This window comes from Phascolarctos cinereus, unplaced genomic scaffold, assembly GCF_003287225.1.
Source record: "Phascolarctos cinereus isolate Bilbo 61053 unplaced genomic scaffold, phaCin_HiC Scaffold_4;HRSCAF=312, whole genome shotgun sequence".
Classification (NCBI taxonomy): domain Eukaryota; kingdom Metazoa; phylum Chordata; class Mammalia; order Diprotodontia; family Phascolarctidae; genus Phascolarctos; species Phascolarctos cinereus.
In genome coordinates, this window is record NW_027555847.1 from 596,006,743 (window position 1) to 596,032,091 (window position 25,349).

At 38.6% G+C, this 25,349-nt stretch overlaps 1 long non-coding RNA gene across 5 annotated transcripts; it reads right to left on the minus strand.

Moving 5' to 3' along the window:
* Positions 1-1,746: 1,746 nt before the first annotated feature.
* Positions 1,747-20,447, minus strand: LOC144457021 (uncharacterized). Of its 5 annotated transcripts, none has more exons than XR_013486303.1 (5): positions 15,195-20,447; positions 12,443-13,861; positions 12,063-12,325; positions 10,876-10,963; positions 1,747-8,099 (listed from the first exon to the last, which is right to left on the minus strand). It is a non-coding gene; the product is annotated as an uncharacterized LOC144457021 (long non-coding RNA). The 5 variants fall into 5 exon arrangements; XR_013486305.1 differs by having other exon boundaries at positions 12,443-13,864; XR_013486304.1 differs by adding an exon at positions 11,577-11,662 and having other exon boundaries at positions 12,443-20,447.
* Between the last annotated feature and the right edge of the window lie 4,902 nt (positions 20,448-25,349).

The following is a 25,349-nucleotide window of genomic DNA, read 5'->3' on the forward strand; positions in this document are numbered from 1 at the left end:
ATATGTATATAATCACATACACACATGCTTTGGGAGTGCTCAAAATAAATACACATATACATATATGTTTATAAATTATATATACATATTTTGTCATATTATATACATTATAAAAGATAGGCAAAAATAAAAATGAAAGAGGATAAAAATTAAGATAAAATAAATGTTTTAACAATACACTATATCTTTATTAACTCTACAAAAACATTACTCCCATTAAAATGATATTTGAAGTGAGAGTAATGGGATTGAATATGCTCTAATGATTTGGAAAAATTTTGATTTAACACTTAATAATACTTAATACAGTTATTCCAATGTCTTGTTCCAAGTTCAATTTATTTTGATATTTCATTTTTTATGGCTGCCATAGCTGGAAAAGGTACCTCACATGGACACAAAGATGTTAATGGGGGACATATATCATTAGTTCCATTTACTAAGTCATGAAATTCATTTTTCAATTTCATCCTGAATTATACAAAGTATTTTGGTGAAATTCATCTAATAAATTTACATCTTCCCTGTGTCAGCCAGTTGTTCTTGCAAACTAATTGGAAGGGGTTGGTTGCATTTTTACATCTTTAGTAAATAGGCTCACCACTCACTGACATTTTTCATTGAGAAGATTGTTAAACAGGTTAGTAAATTCTGTTCCCATGTTTTAAAGTGTGTAGCTATTAATTTTAGCCACAAAAACTTAACCTTAAAATATCTTGCTAATTATGATGTCTCCATAACAGCAATAAGATGTTATGACACAACATACATTTAGGATAAAATTCATCACTAATGACACTGGCTATAAATCCATATTTCAAATAATCTTGGTAATTGTAAATTTCTTTGGTTGATTTTTTGGCAGAGATGATTCAACCAATCATAATTGTTGTTACCTGACAATGTGACTGATGAGCCTATTCTAGAAGTAGAAATGTCAGCTTTGCCATTTTCTTGTTGGTCTCTTGTGTCACATTTGTATTATATTTAATCTGAGTTTTCTTTCAAGAATCTTTTAAAACCATGTTTATTTTGTAGAGGTTAGGTCAGTTAAAAGTAGATAATATAATTTGTAAATCCACTTAACTGGGAACATGTAAACTTCAATATGCTACAAAATACTGAACATGAACAAATAAGTGAGGATGCCACTATTGACACCATCATATTATGGAACTACAACTCTTTCCTCAGGATATCTCACGTATTATAATTGACATGTGACTCTCTGAAATATGGACCAAGTCAGCACACTAGTGGCAGTCCACATACTAAATGTTAGCAAAGCTTAATTTTATTCCATTTTTAAATATGAAAATATATTAAATGACTGGGTTCAACTTATACCAGAATCAAGATTGGTTTGATGTGTGATTACTATAGTAAACCATAGCAATAACATAAATAATAAGAAATACTTGATTATAGCAATAGATTCTCAAAAGGTTTTTGGCAAAACCTAACACTTTATATTTTTTTTTTAAAATATCATAATAGATATCATAATAATAGAAATAATAAGTGATTTTTTTTCTTAATGTAGTAAATAATAGCTATCTAAAATGAAGCCAAACATTTATGTAATGGAGAAAAGTTAGAGGCCTTTCCAATAAGATCAGGGATAAAGCAAGAATGTCCTCTATCACCATTGCTATTTAACTTCATGAAAGAAATTCTAGCTATGGCATTGCCACAAGCCAAGAAAGAGAAATTAAGGGTACAAACATAGGCAAAGAAGAAACAAAATTCTAGCTTTTCATAGATGAAATGCTGGTTTATTTTTAGAACCTTAAAGAATCAAGTAAACTTAGTTGAAACAATAAATTCAGCAAATAAAAGAACATAAAATCATTAGTATTCCTGTATGTTATCAACAAAATTCAGCAGGAAGGGATAGAGAATTCCATTCAACATAACTACAGCTGAAACAAAATATTCAGCAGTCTATCTATGAAGACATATCCAGGAACTATATGAATCCAACTAAAGAATACTGTTTATAGAAATAAAGGCAGACCTAAATACTCAGAGAAATATTCATTGCTCTTGGGTAGATCATGCCAATATAATAAAATGACAATATTACTGAAATTAATTTACTTATTCAATGCTATACCAATCAAGCTACCAAAGGATAATTTCAGAGAGTCAGAAAAAAAAACCCAACAGAATTTATCTGGAGGAATAAAAGGTCAAGAATCTCAAGGGAATTTTTTTAAATGAAAAGAAGGGTGCGGTATCAGATCTTAAGATACACTTCAAAGCAGTAATAAAAAGAACAACAACAAGTATTTGGTACTAGTTAAAATGTAGAGTGTTAAATCTGTGGAACAGATTAGGGGTGCAAAACATACAGAAATAAATGAACATAGTAGCATGGTGTTTGAAACTGAACCACTCAGTTACTAGAATAAAGACTAACTATTTGGCAAAAATTTCTGGGAAAACTGGAAATCAATTTAGGTACAGAGAGGATCACAGCAGATAAAATTTCAGTTATATACAATTTTAAAAGTTTGCAAAAACAAATTCAAAGCATTTAAAATTCAAAGGGAAACAGAGAACTAGAGAAAAATCTTTGAAGTAAATTTTTAATAATAAATGTCTCATTTCTAAGATACATAAGGAACTGATTTAAATTTGTAAGAATAAGATTCATTCATTGATAGATAAAGTGGTCAGTGTATATGAACAGGAAGTTTTCAAAAAAAGAAATCCAAACTACCAACAATCATATGAGAAAATATTTCAAATCACTAATTATTAGAGAAATGAAAATTAAAACAACTCTGAAGTTCTGTCTCACTCCCATTAGATTAGCAAGGATAGCAAAAAAGGAAAATGACAAATGTTGGAAAGGCTGTGGGGAAACAGGTAGACTTATGCTATAGCCCCCAAAGAGATCAAAGAAAGAGGAAAATTAATCATATGTATGAGAATGTTTATTTAAACATTTTTTGTAGTAGCAAAAAAAAAAAATCCCTGGAAACTAGGGAGGTTTATACCTATTAGGAAATGAATAAACAAAAATATGGTATATGAATGCAATGAGATGTTATTGAACCATAAGAAGTGATGAAATAGATAGTTTCCGGGGAAACTGGGAAAATATGTATGAAATGATGAAGTGATGTGAACAGAACCAGGCTAACTATTTATACAACGACAATATTATAAGCAAAAGAAACTTTAAAAGACTTTAGAATTTTGATCAATGTAATGACAAACTATGACTACAGATGGCAGAAGATTGAGCATGCTACTGACTTCCTGAGGGAGAGGTGAAGGACACAAAATCCAGAATGAGACATACAGTTTTGGACATGGTCAGTGAGGGAATTTGCTTTGCTTAACTACGGACATTTGCTGAGTTTTGTTTTCCTCTCTTTTGTGGAGGGAGTGAGTTGAAAAAAAAAGTAAATGATTATTAATTAGAAAAAATAATAAAGTTAAATTTTAAAAAAAACAAATAATAAGAATCCATTGATAGAACCAAGGGGACTAGGCAGTCTTTCTTCCTCTTTTTATTGAGAGTCCACTCTACTTTGGACTCATGCACATGGTTAGACCAGGTTCAGTCCTGGGGCGCCCTGGCTCTTTATTAGAAGGATTAGGCTTCTTTTTCTTATATACTATTTGGATCATACTGCTCCTTCCTTGGGACCCAGGGAGATAAGGATATAGCAAAGAAGATTGAGAAGGAGAGAGTGTTATCCTGAAAACCTAGAGAGAAGAGAGTATCAAAGAGGGAAGACTGATCAACAGTGTCAAAAATTGCAGACAGGTCTAGGAGAATGAGGATGGAGAAGAGACCAATAGACCTGTTGATGAGGAGATCATTGATAACCCTGGAGAGAGCAGTTTAGTAGAATGAGGAGCTCAGAAGCCAGATCATAGGAGAAAAGAAAAGGGGAAGAAATGGAAACACTTATTGTAGGTGGCTTTCACAAGGAGTTTAGCCACAAAGGGCAGAAGAGATATAGGATGATAATTAGTGGGGATGGAGGGATCAAATGAGGGTTTGTTGAAGATGAGGGAGACAGACATGTTTATAGGCACTCAGAAAGGAACCAGTAGACTGGGAGAGATTGAAAATAAGTGATCAAGCGGAGATGACAGAGGGGGCAATCTATTGGAGGAGAAGGGATGGAAGGGGATCACTTGTGCAGGGAAGATGAATAGGCTTTGGAAAGGAGTATGGTCAGTTCTTGTGAAATAGGAGTAAAGGGGGAAATAGTGGCAGATGACATCTGCGAGAGGTTTAGTGACTTGGCCAGGGCCACACAATTAGTAAGTATCTGAGGAAGATTTGAACTCAGGTCTTTCTGTTTCTAAGTCCAGAATTCTATCAACTGTTTCACCTAGCTACCTAGTATGCATGGAAATATATAGCTGCCCTGCATAGAAATATTTCTATAATATATGATTATGCTTTCTTGAACAGATTATTAATGATAGATATAGAGAATATAGATAATATATCTGGCTCTCTATCTGGTGTGCCACTCTAACTGGGCACTAATATTTATCATGGTTTACCCTGCAGTCCTAGATGCAAGGTCATGATTCTGAAATTTAATTATCATATTGTTCTACAATACAGCAGCCTCCTCACAGGTGGGAAGCAGTATGGTACAATGGAAAGATCTCTGGTTCAGAGACCTGGGTTCAAATTCTGCCTCTGATAGTAACTACTTGTGTGACCTTGGGCAAATCATTTAGCTTTTCTGGCTGTCAGTTTTTTTCCTCTATAAGATCAGGATGTTGGGCAAACAGCAGCTGAAGCTTCTTCCAGCTCTCTTTCTGCAATCTTGGAGCCATGTCGTTTGTTGTTATACTAAATGGGTCTAGAATTCTGTGTTTATTGATTCCTTCCATCTCTATGGGACAGTTTAGCTACTTCTTTCTACTTCTGATTTTCTGGTTCTGATCTGTGATTTAAAACAAGAGAACCAAGAATTGTGCATGTGGGTAGATGGAGAGTCTTTCTTAGAGCCAAGGAGACTTGGGTTTGAATTTCTCCTCTGACCTCGGGTACTTTACTTAATCTCCCTGGGCTTCATTCAGCCTTTTCATCTGTAAAATGAACGGGTTTATGGAAATGGCCTCTGAGATCCTTTCCTGTTCTAGATGTGTGGTCCTAAGATCCTAAATCCTGGCTTTATGTCACTTAATTTAGTGCCCAGGCTACTTTGTAAGAGTCTAAGTTGTTGAGCTGGTATGAATCTGTGCTGTTAGAGAGAGTTGCTCCATCAGGAGTTCTCTACATCAGTGGTTTTCTTTTCTTTTTCTTTTTTTGCAAGGCAATCAAGGTTAAGTGATTTGCCCAAGGTTACAGAGCGAGTAGGTGTCACGTGTCTGAGGCTGGACTTGGAACTTAGGTCTTCCTGGATCTACAGCCAGTGCTCTATCTATTATGCCACCTAGCTGCTCCTACACCAGTGGTTTCCAAAATGTGGACCCTTTCAGGAGGTCCATTAGATCCAAAATATTTTCACATAATGTATAAGATTGCTTACCACCTCAGGGAGTAGGGGGGAATGCTGGAAGGGAGGGACTGAATTGGAAATCAAAATTTTTAAAAAATGAATGTTGAAAACTGTTTTTACATGTAATTGGGGAAAAAATAAACTATTATTAAAAACATTAAAAATATTTTCATAATAATACAAAATATATTTTAAATTCTAATATAGTAAATATTAATAAATGTAACCAATATAAACAAAAACTATGAGGGAGTCCTCTATAATTTTAAAGCAGTCCTGAAAGCAAAAGTTCAAGAATTGTTAATGAAATCACAGTTTTTATTTTTTAAAAAAGGATGTGTGTGTGTGTGTGTGTGTGTGTGTGTGTGTGTATGTGTGTGTATGTGTGTGTAGACACATGGGGCACTTAATAAATATTTATTGATTTGGAAGGTGGTATAAAAAATGAATAGTCTCTGAATGAAGGACAGAGGGCTTCAACCCTGGGGAAAGCACATGAATTTTATTATATACTGATTTTGTGACATTTTTGGTCTACTTTAGGAAAGATCTTTTGCTTACTCCTTGGTTCTTTGCTAGGTCCTGGAGGGAGGAGGAGGCCTCACTAGCAAGCTAATCCCATCTAAGAATGTTGTCTTAGGCTCTTTCCTCTCCCTCGTGTTTTCCTGGCCTTGCTCCATTTAGACCTTTCCTAGGCTTTGGACCTTTTGCTCTAATACTCAGTTTATAACTTCTTGCCTAGTGCTCTGGATGGATTACATTTGTGAGCCCTTGGCTTTGACTTGGGCCTGGCTTTCTGTTAACTGCTTGGATCCTATTTTGGACCACACCCTACCTCCTTCTCCTCCCTCCACCCCCTTCCTCCAGTGAATTCACATTTTCCATAACCTGAACAATTGGCCCATGAAATACATATCAAAGGCAAGATCCTAAAAAAAAAAAAAGCCCACAGCTGATTGGAATTTACAAAGGAACACAGTCCAATCTAAATCCTAGCCCCGAATAAATAAATATAACTGTGGTATAGCAGAAAGACCACTGAACTGGGAATCCAGAAACCTGGTTCTACTTCTGTCTCCATCACTATGTTGCTGTGTTGCTTTGTGCAAACCACACAACCTCTATGGGCATCAGTTTCTTTATCTGTAAAATGAGAGTATTGGACTAGATTGGTAGCAGTTCTCAAACTTTTCGGTCTCAAGATCAAAACATTAAAAATTACTGAGAACTCCTTCCCAAGAGCTTTTGCTTAGGTGGGTTTCACCTATCAATATTTATTACATGAGAAATCAAAATGTTTGTGTATTATTATGAAAATGCCTTGGATCTTGTGGACCCCCAGGCATCCCTGGACCACAATTTGAGAGCTGCTGAACTTTTAAATCTTTTCATCTAGCTGAACTAGATGATCTGTAAGACCTGTTTTAGTTGTCTTATTATATAGCTTTATTATAAGTTTCTATTAGTCACAGTAGCATGGAAAGTCTATCATGTCCTTTCTGTATTAGGTAGCTATTTGTTAAGCCATGCATACCGCAGTGAGGCTGTCTCAATTTGGTTCTCAGGAAGGCCGGAAGAGACACATCTCTAACATCTTCTTCCCTATCTTTCTCCAGAGAGGACCTAATTCCTGCTAGGAGGGGAAGGTTAGGATGAAAGGTTAATTGCTCTGCTCTCGTCAGAGGGAGAGGGTACCAGTGCAGAATTTTATTTATGTGCTCCCTTATATATTGTGCGTCTAGGTGCAGGAGTGGGGAATCTGTAGCCTCGAGGCCACATGCAGCCCTCTAGATCCTCAAGTGCAGCCCTTTGACTGAATCCAAACTTCACAAAATAAATCCCTGTCCCCTATCCCATATCCTCTTAATAAAAGGGATTTGTTCTGTGAAGTTTGGATTCAAAGGGCCACACTTGAGGACCTAGAGGGCTGTATGTGGCCCGAAGGCTGCAGGTTCCCCACCTCTGCAGAGAATATAATTTTCAGGTTCAAGCTAAACTCCTGACTGCCAGTTCTTAATGGGGAAGAAGGGACCCCAAGCTTTAAATCCAAGGTTTGACCCCCTTCTTACCAAATGCTAGTTCCATATAGCAAATAGGAAAGAGACCCATTTATACAAGTTAATAGCAAAACAGAAATCATAGAAAGTATACATACAAAAATATAGACAAGACAATATAGAATGAAGTAACTCTCCCATTGGGAGGTAAATCAGCTCAGCCAACCGAGAGGGAATCTCTGATCTCACCCAAAGAGGAAATTTCTCCAAAGTCTCTAGTGTAGTAAGTGGGGATAGGTACATGATGGATACTGCCAAATTGTCTCATGTCAGCTTCTAGAGTCTTTTTCTCTCTTCACCAGCCTGAATGCGGTTGGCATCATCCATCTTCTTTCTCAAAGCAGGAAGCCGGAAGCACTGAAAGAAACTGAAAAGATCCAATTCCTGTTCTTTTTCACTCTTGCTAACTTTGCCCTCATGCAGGCAAGCATTAACCTCCACCAGTGAGGAGAGAGTACCATACCAATGGGCTTTGGGACTTAGGTTACATACTTCCCCTGGGCTGAAACTCTTTGTGGTCCTTTGCAAAGATCAGCTGAGGCAAATTCAAAACCTGAAACCGAATAGTTTGAATACAAACATCAGCCCTTTAAAACAGCAGGACGATTTTCATGGCATCTCCAGATAACCAATCTTTGCTACCACTGAAACTGAAATAAAATAAGTACCCATTAGTAGCAAATGCAGTAGGCAAGGCACTATGAAAGGCATCACTGAGGAGGATAGTACAGTGACAACATGCGTAAGTAGGATTTAACATGTACATTTTGAAGATACATACAATTCCTTATATTCAGCAATCAATCAAAAAAGAACAAACAAACCATGGCCAACTAAAAAAGCAGAGTTATCTAGCTTCAATAATAACAGTCTCAATTGGCCTATATTTAAAATTCAACTTAACTATAAACATTAGCTTGTGTGCAAAATAGTTAACAAATCAACATTGCTGTGGCATGAACACAACACAAAATATAGTCAAATGAACATAACTGCAAAATAAGGTAAGAGAATACTCACGTTAAGTGTTCCTCTCTTATGGGATCTGGGCATGCATAGGAAAGCCCCACCATGTTAGGCCAACTGGGCATGCTTCAAAGGCTCCATTACAATAGCATTATAGAGCGATAGCCATGAAAGGGATGTCTGGTCCCATCGCCTTATTTTACTGAGGCTTGTGGAGAGGAAGTGACTTACCAAAGGTCATATAGCTTGGAAGTGACAGACCCAGGACACAAAGCCAGGTCAGGTGATTCCAAATCCAGGACTCTTTCCATGATGCCATGTTGCCAGCCAGACTAGTTGAGTTCAAGTCTCATTTTCAGTGTTTCAGAGCTGTGTGACTATCCCTGTGGACAGGTCACTCAACTTTTTCTTAACTTCATTTTCCCTATCTATAAAATAGTCTTAATGATATTGCCCTATTAATAACACAGGGCTGTTGTGAGACAAGTTCTTTGTAAAACTAAAGGCAATATTATAGAAATGTGAGCTATTGTAATAATATTAATACTAATAATTATCAAATTAGGTATAATATAGACTGTTACTATGGCAATTAGTATTTATAGATAGTAGAGATGATAATTTTTAAGTTTTTTAAATTTTTAAAAATTTTTAAAAAATAAGTGTTTAAATTTTTCTTTCAAATCTGGATAATTTCTATTACCCTTGGTAGCTGACTGGCATAGTGGACAGAGAATTGACCCCAAAGCCAGAAAGACCTGAGTTCCAGTTCTCACTCTGACACATACTGGCTGCGTGCTCCTAGGTTAATCGCTAAACCTCTCTCTGCTCTAAACTTAGAGCGCTCATAAAAAGAGATCATATTTGTAAAATACTCTGTAAACCTTAAAGCCCAACATAACTGCTAGATATTACCCTAGCTAAGCAACTCTCTTAGACTATAGATTGCAGAGAAGGTGCCAACCTTCATTGATAGATTGGGTTTCCTCAGCCAGAAGTTCCTTAGACCAATGAAATCCCAAGTATGGTCCTTATCTTTGTCCCAGTCCCTTGTTAGAAGAGGTTTTCCTGAAGTTGATATTAATGATTGTCAGCTTCAGGAAAAGCAGTCGTTTTTGTGAAGATATGAATCTCATAGGGAAGAAATGCTATTTGTGAAGCCTCAAGGATCTAAAGAGGTCAGAGGTGATTCAGCTTACTAAGGGCCACTAGCAGAGAAGGGACGAGGCTAGGACCACTGAGGGTATATTGTTCATATCCCTTCTTGGGATCTGGGAGAGATCACTTTCTGCTGCCCCCTTTCTATTTATACCTGCCCCTCTGTTTCAGCTGAGTTAGAGGTAGTTCAGCAATTGAAGTTTGTACATATCTATGTGTCATTCAAAAATAGAATACTTTGCATTTGAGATCCTTATTACTCGTGTTATTTCATTGATGAACATATTTATTTTTCTTTTAGAGTTAGTATGGCCCGAATATTGGCAGGTAGATGGCTCAGTGGATAGAGTGCCGGGCCTGGAGTCAGGAAGACCTGAGTTCAAATCCACCCTCAGACATTTACTAGCTGAGTGTCCCTGGATAAGTCACTTAACCTCTGTTTGTCTTCATCCACTGGAGAAGGAAATGAGAAACCACTCCAGTATCTTTGCCAAGGAAATCCCATACGGGGTTATGAAGAGTCAGATATGATTAAACAACAAAGCCTGGATATTAGGCTGACCTCAGAGGCAGGAAGGATTGAGTTTAAATTTAGCTTCCAACACATACTGGCTGAGGCACCCTGGGCAAGTCACTTAACTCCTCAGTACTTTAGCAGAAATGTTGGTATACTATATAGTCATTATTGTCTTTTACATAGTTATTAATAACTTCTGTGTCTTGTTCTTTGACTCATTAGTTATTAAGGATTTCATTATGAATTCTCCATGTAGATCTGTGTCTTTGGCCATCTCCATGTACCAATTGCGTGATGGTTTGTTTGTAAGACAGGTTGAAGTATTTCAGCTGTTTGCGTTTATTTTTTATTTCTTTATATCTTAATACCTGATCCATTTTTTGCAAAAGCCCCTCCTGTTAGTGTACCCCCCACTCCAATAGCTTTGATCTTTGCTATTGCTGTGGTTCTATAGCCAGCATTTGTACAGTGCTTTACGTTTTGCCAATGCTTTACAAATATTGTCATCACAATAACCTGGGGAGCTAGGTGCTAATATTATCCCCATTTTATAGATCAGGAAACTGAGGCAGATCAGGTTAAATGGCTTGCCTGATGTTACACAGATAGTAAGTGTCAGAAATATGATTGGGACTCAAGTCTTCTTGACTCTAAGTCTGGCACTCTGTGTACTGTACCACTCACTTACCTTATTTTGACTTGGACCTTTGATTTCATCGGTTAAAGAGAACTCCCCAAAAGGAAATGCCCTCTACTGATGCAGGTTGGTACCATAGCTGCAATATATAATAATAATAATAATAAGTGATAATAGGTAGCATTTATATACCACTTTAAGGTTTGCAAAGTGCTTTACAGATGATAATAATAATAGTTAGCATTAATATAATACTTTAGAATGCTTTAAATATAATTAAAATTACTAATATTTATGTAGTCTACTATGTACCAGGCATTGTGCTAAATGCTTGACAAATATTATCTCATTTGATCCTGATAATAACCCTAGGATTTGGATGCTATTATCAACCTCATTTAACAGATAAGGAAACTGAGGCATATAGAGGCTAAGCGACTTGCCCAAGGTCACACTGCTAATAAATGTCTGAAGCAGGATTTGAATTCAGGTCTGAATTCTCTAACTACAGGTCCTGTTCTCTATCCATTAAACCACCTAACTGCCCCAATGTGTTAACTTCTTTGATGTATTTAATAATAAGGTAGGTGCCAATCTGGCCTCAGGCACATAACACTTACTAGCTGTGTGACCCTGGGCAAGTCACTTAACACCACTGCCTAGCAAAAAAAAAATAATACTAAGGTAGGTGTTTTCATTATCTCCATTTTACAAATGAGAAAACTGAGGGACAGAGAGGGTAAGTGACTTACCCAGTATCACACAGATAGTAATAAATGTCTGAAACAAGATTGGCACTCAAATCATCCTGACTCTAAGCCCACTGCAACAGAGTTTCCTGGAGGCACAAAGAGGTAGGGATTTTCCCTGAGTCACAGATCCAATATGCGTTAGAGGCAGGTCTTCCGACTCTGAGGCCACACCCACCTCTCCATCACTTACTTTGAACTTACTTTGTATACATTTTGTATTTCCCTTTCTATATACGTATTGTTCCACCTCCACTCCCACCCAGTACTGTGTAAGCTAAACGAGGGTGGAGACTATTGCTTTTTTCTCCTAAGCCCCCAGCTCAGTGCTGGGCAAATACAAAATGCTTGCAGAATTGTATTGAATTGAATTGAATTGGATTGAATTGAATTCCACAGACAAAATTACATCTGGCAGAGTCCAGGCCCCTGAAAATTTTCATGAGTGTGTATCAGCTCTCTTTCCTATTATCAACTGAGTATACATACCTATGACTGAATACTGGCCTGTTTTCTGCCACCAGCTTCTGCATCCACTTAGCATTACTTTCATGAGGTTACTGGGGGAGTGTGCGATTGAACTGCGTGGGAGCTTTGGCAGTGCTCTGCTGGAGGTGAGATCAATCGATAGTATCTATTTATGCTTCTGAAAAGTGGACATTTGTAACCAGAAGGGCTTCCCTTTCCTTGGGAACTGCATGCCCTGTATCTCTCCAAGTGGCAATTCCATGGATTTTTATTTGTTATCAGCCCTGAAAAAGGAAGGCCAAATAACTCAGTTGTTTCATAACTGGTAATGATAAGGACACATAGCAGTTTCTCCTCTTAGGTCACTGGTTCAAATCAGTGCAGAGATAATCATTGCTTACCTTTGTTGCAATCTGGTTCGTTAGATGTTAGCAGTTGAAAGGAACTGGTCCAGGGCCCAAGGAAGATGTTTTCCTGTCACTAGAAAGCTCCATCACACAGGGCCTTGCCCTGGCACTTGAAAGAGTTGAACCAAAGGACATCAGCACTTAGGGTCTGCATTACGTCTAGAGAATTTTGTCTGATCTTTCCTGAACAGAAGGACAGAGGGCCTGGCACTCCTTATTGTATAGATTAAAAGGGAATCCATTAGTTCTCCAGGCCATTAACTGAGTTCGTGTAGTAGGCGATAAATTCCCATCTTAAATAAATAAATAAGTGCCTGAGTGGTTAACAAATGCTCAGACCCCTTGAAATAGCAGTTTTGGGATCAGTGTTGATGAGGCTGATGTTGGCGGTATATAGTTATACCAAAACTATTACTTGCAAAGGCATTAGGTATAGAATGATTTGTCTCATGATGATTGTTACAAATTTCTTTGGAGCTGTGCTAAATCTAAAAATCATTATGCTATGCCAGAAATTCACCCTTTGCCCCTGAACTACAGCAATAAAAAAAAGCATATCATAACACTGAGAAAAATGTCCACCACAATGGATGTGTCTTCTAAAGGATACGGTATGTTATATATTCTTTTTTTTCTTTTTTTTTTTAAATTTCTTTTTAATTTATGGAATAAAGCAAACATTTCCATAACATAGTATAATAAAAAAAAGATTGCACATGAAACTGCAAATATACTATGTATAACTTGTTATTTCTTTTAAATATACAACAAATTGTCATGTAAATTTCTTTTTCTTTTTCTAAATATAGCATGTTACATTTTCAACATGTTCACATCTTTGCTGTTCGGCCTTGGCAAATCAGTTTGGTTGCTTTGTCTGGCAGTCTGGTGCCTTTTTTAGGGCCACTTTAATGAGGGCAGAGGGGTTTAAACATCTCACTCTAGTCTGGGTATAGCTGATGGCACCACGTCAGGGCTGTTTGTGATTGCTAAAGGGATGTAGCATTCCTTCACAATAGGTCCAGTCACATTCAATCTTCTTTTATTCAGTCATGCTTGAGGGTGAAGCAAAGAGCAGCTGGTAAATGTGTTTCTGATCCTCTGGGGAGTTCTTCCAGATCAGGAGACTGCTGACCTAATCAGAAGTCCTTGGGACAGTACTCTGAGAACCACTTAGGACCAGTGCGTGAAACTCAGAAGCCCCCTCCTCCATCAGAGCTGTGGGAGGCTAGGGGCCACCCTCTGCAGAATCAGCCCAGTGTTCCAGACTGGTGATTGGCCAGAAGAGACTGAAGTCATATACCGGTTACAGCAGGGAGACCCAAGGTACAGCCAGAGCTCCTCTTTGGAGATACTGAGCTGAAAGTGGTCACTGATTGCTGCTATCTCGGAAATGTGCTGACAACTGAGGCTCTGCTAAGAAAAAGAAGTAGAAATCTATCAAGACGGCCAGGAAGTCTGTTGGCAAAAAGGTTAGCAAGCTGGATATGCACGGGTAAACCTGCAACAGAAGGGCAGATGGAGAGGAAACAATGCCTGCACATCCAGGTAAAACTCTCAGTCACTGCCTTCTCTGCTGGTGGTCTGCTCTTCCTCTCTGACTCCACTCTTTTCCATCCTATGACCTTGAAGATGTTTCTTTCCTTACATCTCCTGGCTCTCATCAAAACCTCCCAATCTGATTCTGACTTCCTGACTTCAGCCGTCACCACTTGGCTTTGTTTTCCCTCTCCCAACCCCCATATTCAGGATTGTACTTCCTATCTGCTATTTCTGCTTTCCCTAGAACCTGCTTTCAAGTTTCTCTGTCTACAAAGTATTAACTTGACCTTCAATCCTGATTTTCCCATTTACTTTACTGTTCAGGTTCAAAGTTCTTAATTCTGAACTATATCTTTATTCATCAGTTCAGCCAGAATGACTCAGAAAGATGGACCTTAGCCCCTTTCCATGAAAACATAATTGTTGCACCACAACCTTACGTAGAATTTTAAAAGCACTTGGGGATCAGTTTTCAAGATGACTTAAAGATGTGAAGATTCCAGAAGAATGGAAAACATCATGGGTGGTACGTTCCCAAACTAATTTTTAAAAGGCAACTAAGAAGGCTTCTACAACTATTGATTCCAAGAACTTACTTTCTTCCCTCTTTAAAATTTTTATGGGAATGGCTAGTGCATATATCAACAGTGTTCTTCATAGAAGAAGGAGAAGGGAACAGGCAGACTTTCACAGACAGTTTTCTCTGGGAGATCAACATAATCACAGTGACACAACTGAATTAATGAATAATAATGATAATTATAATAATTATACCTAACATTTATATAGTGCTTACTATGTGCCAGGCACTGTGCTAAGTGCTTTACAATTATTATCTAATTTGGTTCTCATAACAACCCTGGGAATTAGGTGCTATCATTATCCCTATTTTACAGATGAGGAAACTGAGACAAACAGGGTTAAGTGACTTGCCCATGGTCTCAGAGCTAGAAAGTGTCCAAGGCTAGAATTGAACACAGGTCTAAATGAATAGCGTAAGAGACATAAAATCCTGCTGCATCAAATTTTTTTTTTAAAGCATTTGACTTGGTAGAAGGAGGTTCTTTTCAAAGAAGGTGTTTCTCATGAATATGTTAAATTTACAAAGTTCTGTGACAGATGTAGCAAAGGACATCATTTTGTTCAATGTAGCACTGAATTATCAACATAAAAGGAGGCATAAAATAGGGAGACATATACTCACCAAGGTATTTCCCAGTGCTGTGAAAAATGGCCTGCACAGAATCCAAACAGAAGAGGGATTCTCTGCTGATGGGAAGATTCTCCAGATGCTCCTATTAATAGGTGAATTTGGGCCTATTGTCTGAACACTACAGGTTGCTTCTCATAGTGATGAGATCCATGTGGAATCAAGAGAATTAGCCCCACCTACCACCATGGAAAAACATGGCAGATGAAGCATGCTTATTTCTCACATTACAATACATAATTGCATGGTCAGACATTGAGTTAGTATACCAGGAAGCTTGGATAGGAAATGGACAATGAGTTGGACCCAGAATTTAATAAGAGGAAGAGTGGTCTGGATAGCAATTGAGAAATTACACAGAGATCCTAAGTTGCTAGGTGGGGCAGTGGATAGAGCACTAGGCCTGGAGTCAGAAAGACCTGGGTTCAAATCTGGCATCACGTACTTATTAGCTGTGTGACCCTGGGAAAGTCACTTAGCCCTGTTTGCTTCAGTTTCCTCATCTCTAAAAGGAATTGGAGAAGGAAATGGCAAACCACTCCAGTATCTTTGCCAATAAAACTCCAAATAGCGTTACAAAGAGGTGGACGTGACTGAAAAATGACCAGACAATGACAACCTAAGTTGCTTCCAGTATCAAAGTCTATCCTTTGAATTTTAACATTTTTCCCAGTGATGGCATATGGCCTCCATGAAACATGGAATACCATAATTTCAAAAGAATCGCAATTAAGAGTGACCTAAAAGGTAACAGAAAGGTATGTGATGGGCTTAAGTAGGCTGTTGATAGTACCAATGCTAATTTGAGAAATAAAAGTGACATAAAAGACACACTCAAGGACAAGGGGGTAACTTGGTGTAGCAGAAAGAATACTGAGAACTAGGACTTGGGTTGTAATCCCATCACTGACTTTTACTCCCTTTGTGACTCTCACTTAACCTCTCTGGGGGGGCAATTTTCTCAGCTATGAAATTGAAGGTTTTAACTCAATAGTTTCTGAGATCCTTTCCAGCCATAAATCTGTGCCTGACCAGAAAAGAAAGTAGCTGTCTATGTTCTGAAAAGCAAAGATAAAAGATTGAGAGTTCAAATTCTGCACTGGTATTTTTTAAGCATCAAAAGAAAAAGTAGGTGATCTCACGTTCACTGGTAGATTCTCTAGAGAGGATTTGTCAAGTTCAATGAACACAAATTTATTAAGTGCCTACTATATGCCAGGCACTGTGCTAAGTGCTGTAAAGAGAAAAAAAGGCAAAAAATAGCGCCTCTCTGAAAGAGTTCACAAATAGATAACCACACAAGATAAGAATGCTTAGAGTAATAATGTGGAAAGATAGTCATATTGATGATGTCATAGATTTGATAAGAATTTAGAAAAGTCTGAAAGATAAAAAAAGATCACACAAAATGAGGATGAATTTAAAAACTTAATATTAACTTGTTTTTTTTAAATTATTTTTTCAATTAACAAGCTTTTTCTCTCCTCCATGCCCCCTTCTAGATTGAGAAAGAAAAAAAACCCCTGTTTAACAAATATGCGTAGTTAAGCAAAACATATTCCCAGCGTTAGATTGTAAATTTTTGAGAGCAGGGACTGACTTTTGCCTTTTCTTTGTATCTCTAGCATTTAGCACAGTGCCTGGCTCGTAGTAAGTACTTAATAAATGCTAGTTGATTAACTGACCCACACAAGGTCAAAAATATATTTCTCATTCTGCATCTTGAGGCTTTCCTCTCTCTATCAGGAAGTGGGTAGCATTTTTTGTCATCTGTCCTCTAGAATCATAGTGGTTATTATATTGATCAGAGCTCTTAAATTTTTCGAAGTTGTTTGTCTTTACAACTTTGTCATTAATTATAAAAATTCTTACCTTGGCTCTTCTCATATTAGCCTATATCAGTTCATTCAAATTCTTCTAGATTTCCTTTGAAACCGTCCTTTTCATCATTTCTTTTAGCCCCAAACCATTCTATTCCATTCATATAACATACTTTGTTCTGCCATTCCCAATTGATGGGGGAGACTAATTCTTTAGCTTCCCATTCTTTGCCCCACAAGAAGAGTTATTGTAAATGTTTTTGTACATATGGATCCTTCTCTTGTATCTCTTTTGATATAGGCCTAGCAGTGGTATTATTGAGTCAAAAGGTACACACAGTTTAATAACTTTTGGGACATAATTTTGAATTGCTTTCTAGAATGTCTGTACCAATTCATAGCTCCACCAGTAGAATATTAATGTCTAGTACCAACTTGTAACAGTAGTATCTGGCTGGCAAAGGGACAGAATGAGCCATGGAATAGGAAAGATGCTATAGGTACTAGAAAGGGCTATTTCAGTTACATTGGGGATAAGAAGAAAAATGAAGGGAGAGGTACATTATATAGAACAGATGACATATATGTTAACAGACTCTTGAGAAAAAGCAATTATTGTTATACAATTACATTTCTCTACCATATCCTTATGAAAGTCTATCTGCTTTCTGAGGACTAGCCCAGCTCAGTTCAGAGATGCTTACCACCTGTAGGCTGGCCACCAGTGAGGAATTATTTAACCATGGAAAACTATGAAACAAATAGAAATGTAAAATGGCCCTCAGTCCTTCAGAGAGAAGAGGGGTCCTCTTCTTCTTCTATAGTTATGGTAGCAGAGTAGTGGGAGAAAAGTTGAGAAGGTGCCAAGGATCTTACAATTTTTAGACCATCTATTAATTCATGCATAGGTGCCATTAATTTAAATGTGAGCTCTACGTATTGACCAATAAGGGAGTCAAGATGGTGGAGTGAGAGCTAGCATTTTTGCCTAGCTGTTCCAACACACCTCCTCCACAACAAACTAGAAGTCACACTAAACCTAATTCAGATCAGGAAATCCAAGAAAAAGTCACAGTAAATCATTTTTTCCAGCCAAGGGCAGCTTAGGAAAGTAGAAGTCCCAGATCTGTGGACATGGAAGTGAGGTTTGTCCAGGAGTGTGGAGCAGCAGCAGCATCAGTTGTGAGCAGCTCAGTGCCCAGGGATTGTAAGGGGACTGAACACCTGGGCAGAAAGAGATCTCAACAGGGAGCAGGTATGGGTGCCACCTAGAGCTCTGTCACCCAGTAGCCAGTTCTGGGTCACAGTTCCAGGGTAGAAAGGAACCATGGTAGGTTGAAAAGGAGCAAGGGCCCTACCTGTGTAAGGATCAAGGAACAAATTCCAGAGCCACAGATACGTGACTCTGAACCTAAAAGCGGAGTAGGAACTCAGTGCTGACTTCTAGCCCCATAGGTAAGCCTGCGGTGGAATAAACAAGGCCAGACCAAGCTGAAAGGGGAGTCAGTTGTTCACTCCCTCTGAACCTACAGAACCTCCCAGCAGGCTAACTGTGACAGAGTCCAGGAGCAGTCTATGGAAACTCAAACCACAGTCAAACCAACGGATCCAAACAAAGCACAGACCAGGAGGGGAGTGACCAGATCCCTCCCTAGATCACACCACCAAAATGTACAGGTCCCCACTCCCCAGCTGTCAAAGCAGTAGAAGGATATTTTAAAAAAAGGTAGAAGCTTAGGTTAGACATATAATGACCAACACTTAGATACGCCACTGCTGGAGGAAATGCATCCTATCAAACTTGCCGTTCTCACTATACATTATAAATGAAACCAGAAGAAATAAGGAAGTGGCTGCTAAATGGAGGGGTGACTCACAAGTTCTACGTAGGCAAATAAAGGAGCTGGTGAAGTGGGGTTTTATCATGACCCATGCTGGGAGCTGACTCTGTGCCCCTCCCCCCTTCCATGCTGGGCTGAGCGTCACCCGCTTAGGCTGGGAGCCTGATTTTGACCTTCCTATGAAGAGATCTGACTGCCCCCTATGTCAGAGCGGAGCATTGCCTCCCTATTCTAGGGCCAAGCAATTGCTCCTTGTTTAGGAGCCTGGGTGCTTCTGACGGGGCACTAACAATGGACCCCTAAAAAGCCTTGGACTTTCCCCCGTGGCCTAGTCCCTGACGTTCACTGGAGGCACCCAGCCTATGCCCAGTCAATAATCCTTTTAACTGCCCTTTCATTATGGCCTTCCTTGTCTGCACAAGGCACACCCTAGGCTGTTTGCCACTCCTTAATCCCATCCAGATCGTCCCACAGTCTTTCTGTATAAAATATCAATTTTACCATCATCGGATGCACAGATTACTTAAGAATCTGGCCTGCTTGTATTGGCATCACAAATAGTGCAGACTCATTGGGAGTCTGGCCCGCTTCTATTGGTATTACAATAAACTCAATACTTGGACCAAAAGAAAGCTTGAGTACTCGAATTCTTTTGAGACAGACCCCCACCCTGTACCCTTGCCTTTTGGGGTTCCTAGCACCCCAAACTACAATACTTCCATATATGCTGCATCACTGCTTTCCCCTTCCCCATCCCCAAGACTTCCCTCTACCCAAGGGCCAAAGGTGCTAGGTTTTTTTTTTTTTTGGTTGGGCAATGGGGGTTAAGTGACTTGCCCAGGGTCACACAGCTACTAAGTGTTAATGTGTCTGAGGGCGGATTTGAACTCAGGTCCTCCTGAATCCAGGGCCGGTGCTCTATCCACTGCGCCACCTAGCTGCCCCCGCCAAAGGTGCTAGGGAAAAAGTATGGCTTCTGCCCTCTGTTTTGGACACTTCCATTCTGCAGCCTGGCTCTCTCCTATTGTGCCAGGCCAGGCGCTGCCTTCCCTGTTTAGGGCGGTGCTACTCATCTCCAGTGCTTCAGGCCAGTGTCACTGCTTCTTTCTGATCCATCTTAATTGATGAGGTCAGGAACTGCTCCCACATGATTAATCAGGCAACTCTATGAGATTCTGATGGGTCACGCCAGGGTTTAGGTTTCTCTTTGTGACAGTGGTCTACTTCTCCAAAGCAGAAGATGCTTCCTGATGTCATTCAACTCCCACTGGGGAAAGAGAATGTCAAGCCTGAGATAGTCTTCTTATCCTCTAGGAAAGAACACAAAGCCAAAATTAAAAAACAAAAACAAGCCATGAAGCTAGAGATTCCTATAGGTCAATTCATGGAATCTGCTGTGTGAAAGCAGCAGTTATTTTTGCTAGTGTTGGGAGAGGGTGTTCTGGGGAGCTCTGGGTTTCTCCCTGGAAATGAGACAAAGACAGAAACAGAGACAGAGAGAGACAGAGACAAAGAGAGACAGACACAGAGAGACAGAGTTCACTTCTGGAGGAAATAGAATCTGGCTTTAAAATGTTTTTAAACTAATGTAGCACTTGCACCTTTTCCCGCCCTCCTTCCCATCTCTCCACCCGCCCCCCCCCCCAAACTATACCTCATTCAAGAAAGATCTCGGTTTCTGGTAAGGACCAAGAGATAGTTGTCAATGGCTTCTCAAATACCACATAAGAAGTCAGAAACAGTTCCTTCAGCGCAGTTTTTCAAAACCTCGTAGATAGAGTGCTGGGCCTGGAGTCAGTAAGACTCATTTTCCTGAGTTCAAATCCAGCCTCATTCACTTACTAACTGTAAGTGAGCAAATCACTTAACCCTGTTTGCCTCAGTCCCTCATCTATAAAATGAGATGGAGGGAAAAAAAATGGCAAATCACTCTAGTATCTTTGCCAAATGAGGTCATGAATAGTCAGACATGACTGAAAAATGACTGAAAAATATTTGAGGATCAAAGTGCCCATACAGAACTATGCAACAGCTAGGACCAACAGTACACAGCTTGGGGTGGTTTATATAACCTTATCAAAGTAGAGGCATTAAGGCTTCCAAAAGACAAAAGCTTAGTTTAAACCTTGAAGACACAATGGGGTCAAATTTACATTATAGTCAACTAACTCTCTGAAAGCATTCTGGTCTCTTTTGTTAGTAAGTGGTTTTATTGAAGAGAATTCTTGAAAACTATTAGCAATACAAAACCATCTGATTCCAGGGGGTTTTGTTAGAGGTTTCATTTGAGTGCCTGGAAGGTGTCAAGGAGATAAAACTTCCCCACACTTCCAATTTAATCCTTTCCTTGACTTGCTCAATTCAGTCATTTTCCTTGATTGGAAGGTAATCTAAGTTCTGAGAAAATACCTTAAAACTTGGAGGAAACTAAAATTTCCAAACTACAAGGCCCAGGGCCAACATAGTTGATGGATCTGGACATTGCAATCATCCCCAAATTTAAGACAATGTGCAAATTCAACCACCAGCACTTTATTGCAGTGTTCTTCTGGATACAACCAAAAGAGAGCAAATCTGCATCAGTTTCCCACTGAATGGCCACAAGCAATTTACTCACTAATCTCCCAAGGGTGATAGAGGCAACCTCACAGTAACAAAACCATCACTGCTATGAAAGTACTAGAAGTACCATCACAGGCACAAAGGTCACTCAGGGCTCACTTCCTCTGCACTGTCCACCTCTGCTTTCAAAGAAGATCATTTAGCTCCAATCCTGCAGAATTATGGCCAAATGGCATGGGCTGGGGCCTGACTCAGGCCAGTGCCTTGGTAGTTTGGGTTCAAAACTGGATCAAAATGGAAGATTTGTAATCCATCTAACACCTAACAAAAGTAGGCTTATTTGCTATAGCAGAGAAAGGACATGCAGAGGAGGGGGCTGATGTTCATTCAGGATAAAGCACTGATTTAGCTGATCACAACTTCCCAATGGTATTCATGCTGCTGTTATGTGGTCACAGGTCAGAGAGAGGAACTCCAGCCTCCATAACATTTCTTAAGCCAATTCAATCTTTTTTTCTTTTAAAAAATTATTATTTATTTTTTAGAGTACTTTTTAAAAAATTTAAGTTCCAAATTCTCTCCCTTCCTACAGCCCTTCTACCACCCGTGGGAGAAAGCAAGTAATATGATATCAACTATGTTAGAAAAATCTGAAACAAAAATTTACTACAGTGAGTGAATTACGCTTCTCTAGAGAGAAGTGGGCACAATGCACTTTAATAGCACGTGGGCACTGGTTCAGTGGTAGAATCAACTTTTAAACTGTTAGTAAGATCCATACTCCACCCATCAGGGCTCCTATTGGTCTAGTTTATGTGAGTTACACCCCTCCTGGCAAGCCCATCGCATGTTCGTTCATGTTCTGTTAACCCCGCCCCCTTCATAGATCCCATGTTCAAAAATGGCAGCTATCTCCACCCTTGGGGTGCGTCAGTTCATATTCAATAAGCTTATTAAGCAAGCCCAGTGGAGGTGGAAGCCCTGTCCTTGAACCTGGCTGGTTGCAACTGGTTTAGTCTCTAAGGCTCTTTCTCAAGAACTAGTTGTTTACAGAAAAGTTTGGAGTACTTTCTGATTGGTTAAGGGATTCTCCACAAGATCTTGGAATTTCTTATCCTGCTGTGGAAGCCTAACCCTCTAAAATCTTTCTTACAAATTATAAATGTGAAATCATGCAAAATATATTTCCATATTAGCCATGTCACAAAGAAACAAGAAAAATAAAGTGAGAAAATTTTACATTAATTTGTACTAAGAGTTCATTAGTTCTCTCTGGAGGTAGATAGAATTTTTCATCAAGAGTCTTTGGAATTGTCCTTGATCATTGTATTGATTAGCCTAGTTAAATCTTTCAAAATTGATCATCATTACAACATTGCTGCTACTGTGCACAGTGATTTCCTGGTTCTGCTCACTTCACTTTGCATCAGTTTGGGTAGATCTAGCCATGTTTTTTCTGAAAACATCCCCTTGTCATTTCTTATAGTAGAATAGTACTTCATCACAATAATATACCACAACTTGTTCAACCACTCCCCAATTCTTTGACACCACAAAAACGACTGCTAGAAATATTTTTGTATGTGTAGGTCCTTTCTCTTTTTATTTGATCTCTTTGGGATACAGATCTAGTACTGCTAGGTCAAAGGTTATGGTCAATTTTATAGCCCTTTGGGCATAGTTCCAAATTATTCTCCAGAATGATTGTTCCAGTTTACAACTCCATCAACATTCATTAGTGTACCTATTTTCCCACATTCCTTCCAGGACTGTCATTTTTGATAGGTGTAAGGTGGTACCTCAGAGTTGTTTTAATTTGCATTTCTCTACTCAATAACAATTTAGAGCATTTTTCATATGATTACAGATAGTTTTGATTTATTCTTCTGAAAGCTGCCTATTCATATACTTGGACCATTTATCAATTGGAGAATGATCCCATTAATTAAATCTTGTGGACAATTTGAATACCTCTTAAGGAAAAAATGGTCCAACTTGTGGGGGAGGGAGAAGAATGTTTAGAATATTGCTTTCATCCACTGTACAGTTAAAACAACTCAATTCTGACCTATCAAAGAAGTTACTGATAACACAAAATGAATGAACAGAAAAAAAGGGTATGGAAACAGACTAGTGACTTCATACAGAAATTTAACTGATATCAATAAATTGCCATTTCAGAGAGTCCAAAAGAACCTAAAAAGTGCTTTAGTTTATGTATTTATTTTATATGACCCACCTGATTCACTTTCTAAGCAGAGAATTATGGCAGCTACAAGCAATGTAAATTTATTTTCAGAATGTTGTGGAGAAGGATGATGAAGGCATGAAATAGAGAGATATAGATTATATTCACCACTGTCATGAAAGAGGTCCAGTGAAGAGTGCCAGTTAAAGAGGAATTCCCTGTGGAGATTCATTTACCATATAGATGGAAGGGTCTTTTTCATATATGACATTGCACTAGTTTCTTTAAGTTCTAGATAGAACATTTTAGAGTCTCCTAGAAGAGATCCATAAGCACTCAGAAGAGTTAGTCCTAACCAACTGAACAGGATAACAATAACAAGAAGAAGCCTTTATTAAGTGCCTACTATGTGCCAGGCATTGTCTTAAGCACTGGAATACAAATATAAGGAGAAAGAAGGTTAATTCCTTCCCTCAAGGAGTTTGCTCTCTAATGGGAGGAAAACAACACATATAAGGAAGCTGAAGGGAGTTGGGGACAGGAATAGATGAAGGTACTCAGTGTGAAGGCATCTTGGAGAAAGTCCTGAAGAATCAGGAATATAACTTAGAAATGAAGATGCCTCCACACTCATTTACAAAAGTTCAGTTATATTTTAGCTTCTTTAGTTTGATGAATATAAATGATGTTCTTTATGATTGAGTATTCAGTAACAAAAGATAAAATTAAATGAATAAATAAATAAAATGGAGGATCCAGGAGGAACCAGCCAATCAGAGGGAAAGGTTACAAGAATGGAGGCATGTGGTGTGTGAAGTCTAGGAGAAGAGTGAGTTTCCAGGGAGACAAGGTTTCTAAGGAATTGCAGAGTAGTGAAGCTTGAAGAGGAATCAAGGGAAAAAATAAACAAACTTAAATGAATAAAGAATTTCCTGTTGTCCAGATTATGACATGCAGTTAGATGGACAGCCTATAGATTTTGTCCATTAGTATGTGTGTCTTAGACTGAGAGTATAAATGGACAACCACTTGGACTCAAAATTTAATAGGAGGAGAGTGAGCCCAATTGTCTTCAGGAAACTGCAAAAATCTTTTAATGACTCCATAATTTTTTCAGAAACAAAGGCTTATCTTTTTAGTATATTTTCCAAAACAGTTTATTCAGCATCAATTGTGTATCAGGCACTGGGCTAAGCTCTTTAGAAATACTGTCTCATTTTGTCAATATTTTGCCAGTCTTGTTGTATGTCTTTGAGTCATGGACTACTACAGTCTCTGAAGAATTAAAAATGAGCATCACTCTCAGAGCCATGGAGAGGTACATAACTAGTGTGAGAAGATTGCAATATATAAACAATAAGTAACTGAATAACTGGAAGAGAGGACACCCTCAGAGAAAAAGAAGATGGGATGGTCATGGGGTAAGAGCATGTGATAACACAAACAGCCCCTCTACTACTTTACTGCTATCCTCCTGATGTTAGGAGAAGGCAATGAAGGTCCCACCCATTGGGCAGACACTCCCCATTCCCTCCCTGCCACATTGCTCCCTGCTCACTCCCCCCCGAAAGTAATGGGAAGACATGAAATAGTGTTGCAAAGGATAGGCAGGTATGGATGGGTTTCAGTCTGTGTTGTCGGAGTGAACATACAGATCAATGCAGTCATAAATCCATTTGAGTATTTGAATATTTCTGTATTGAGAAGAATTTTGTCAATGAAAAGGATAGAATAAAAA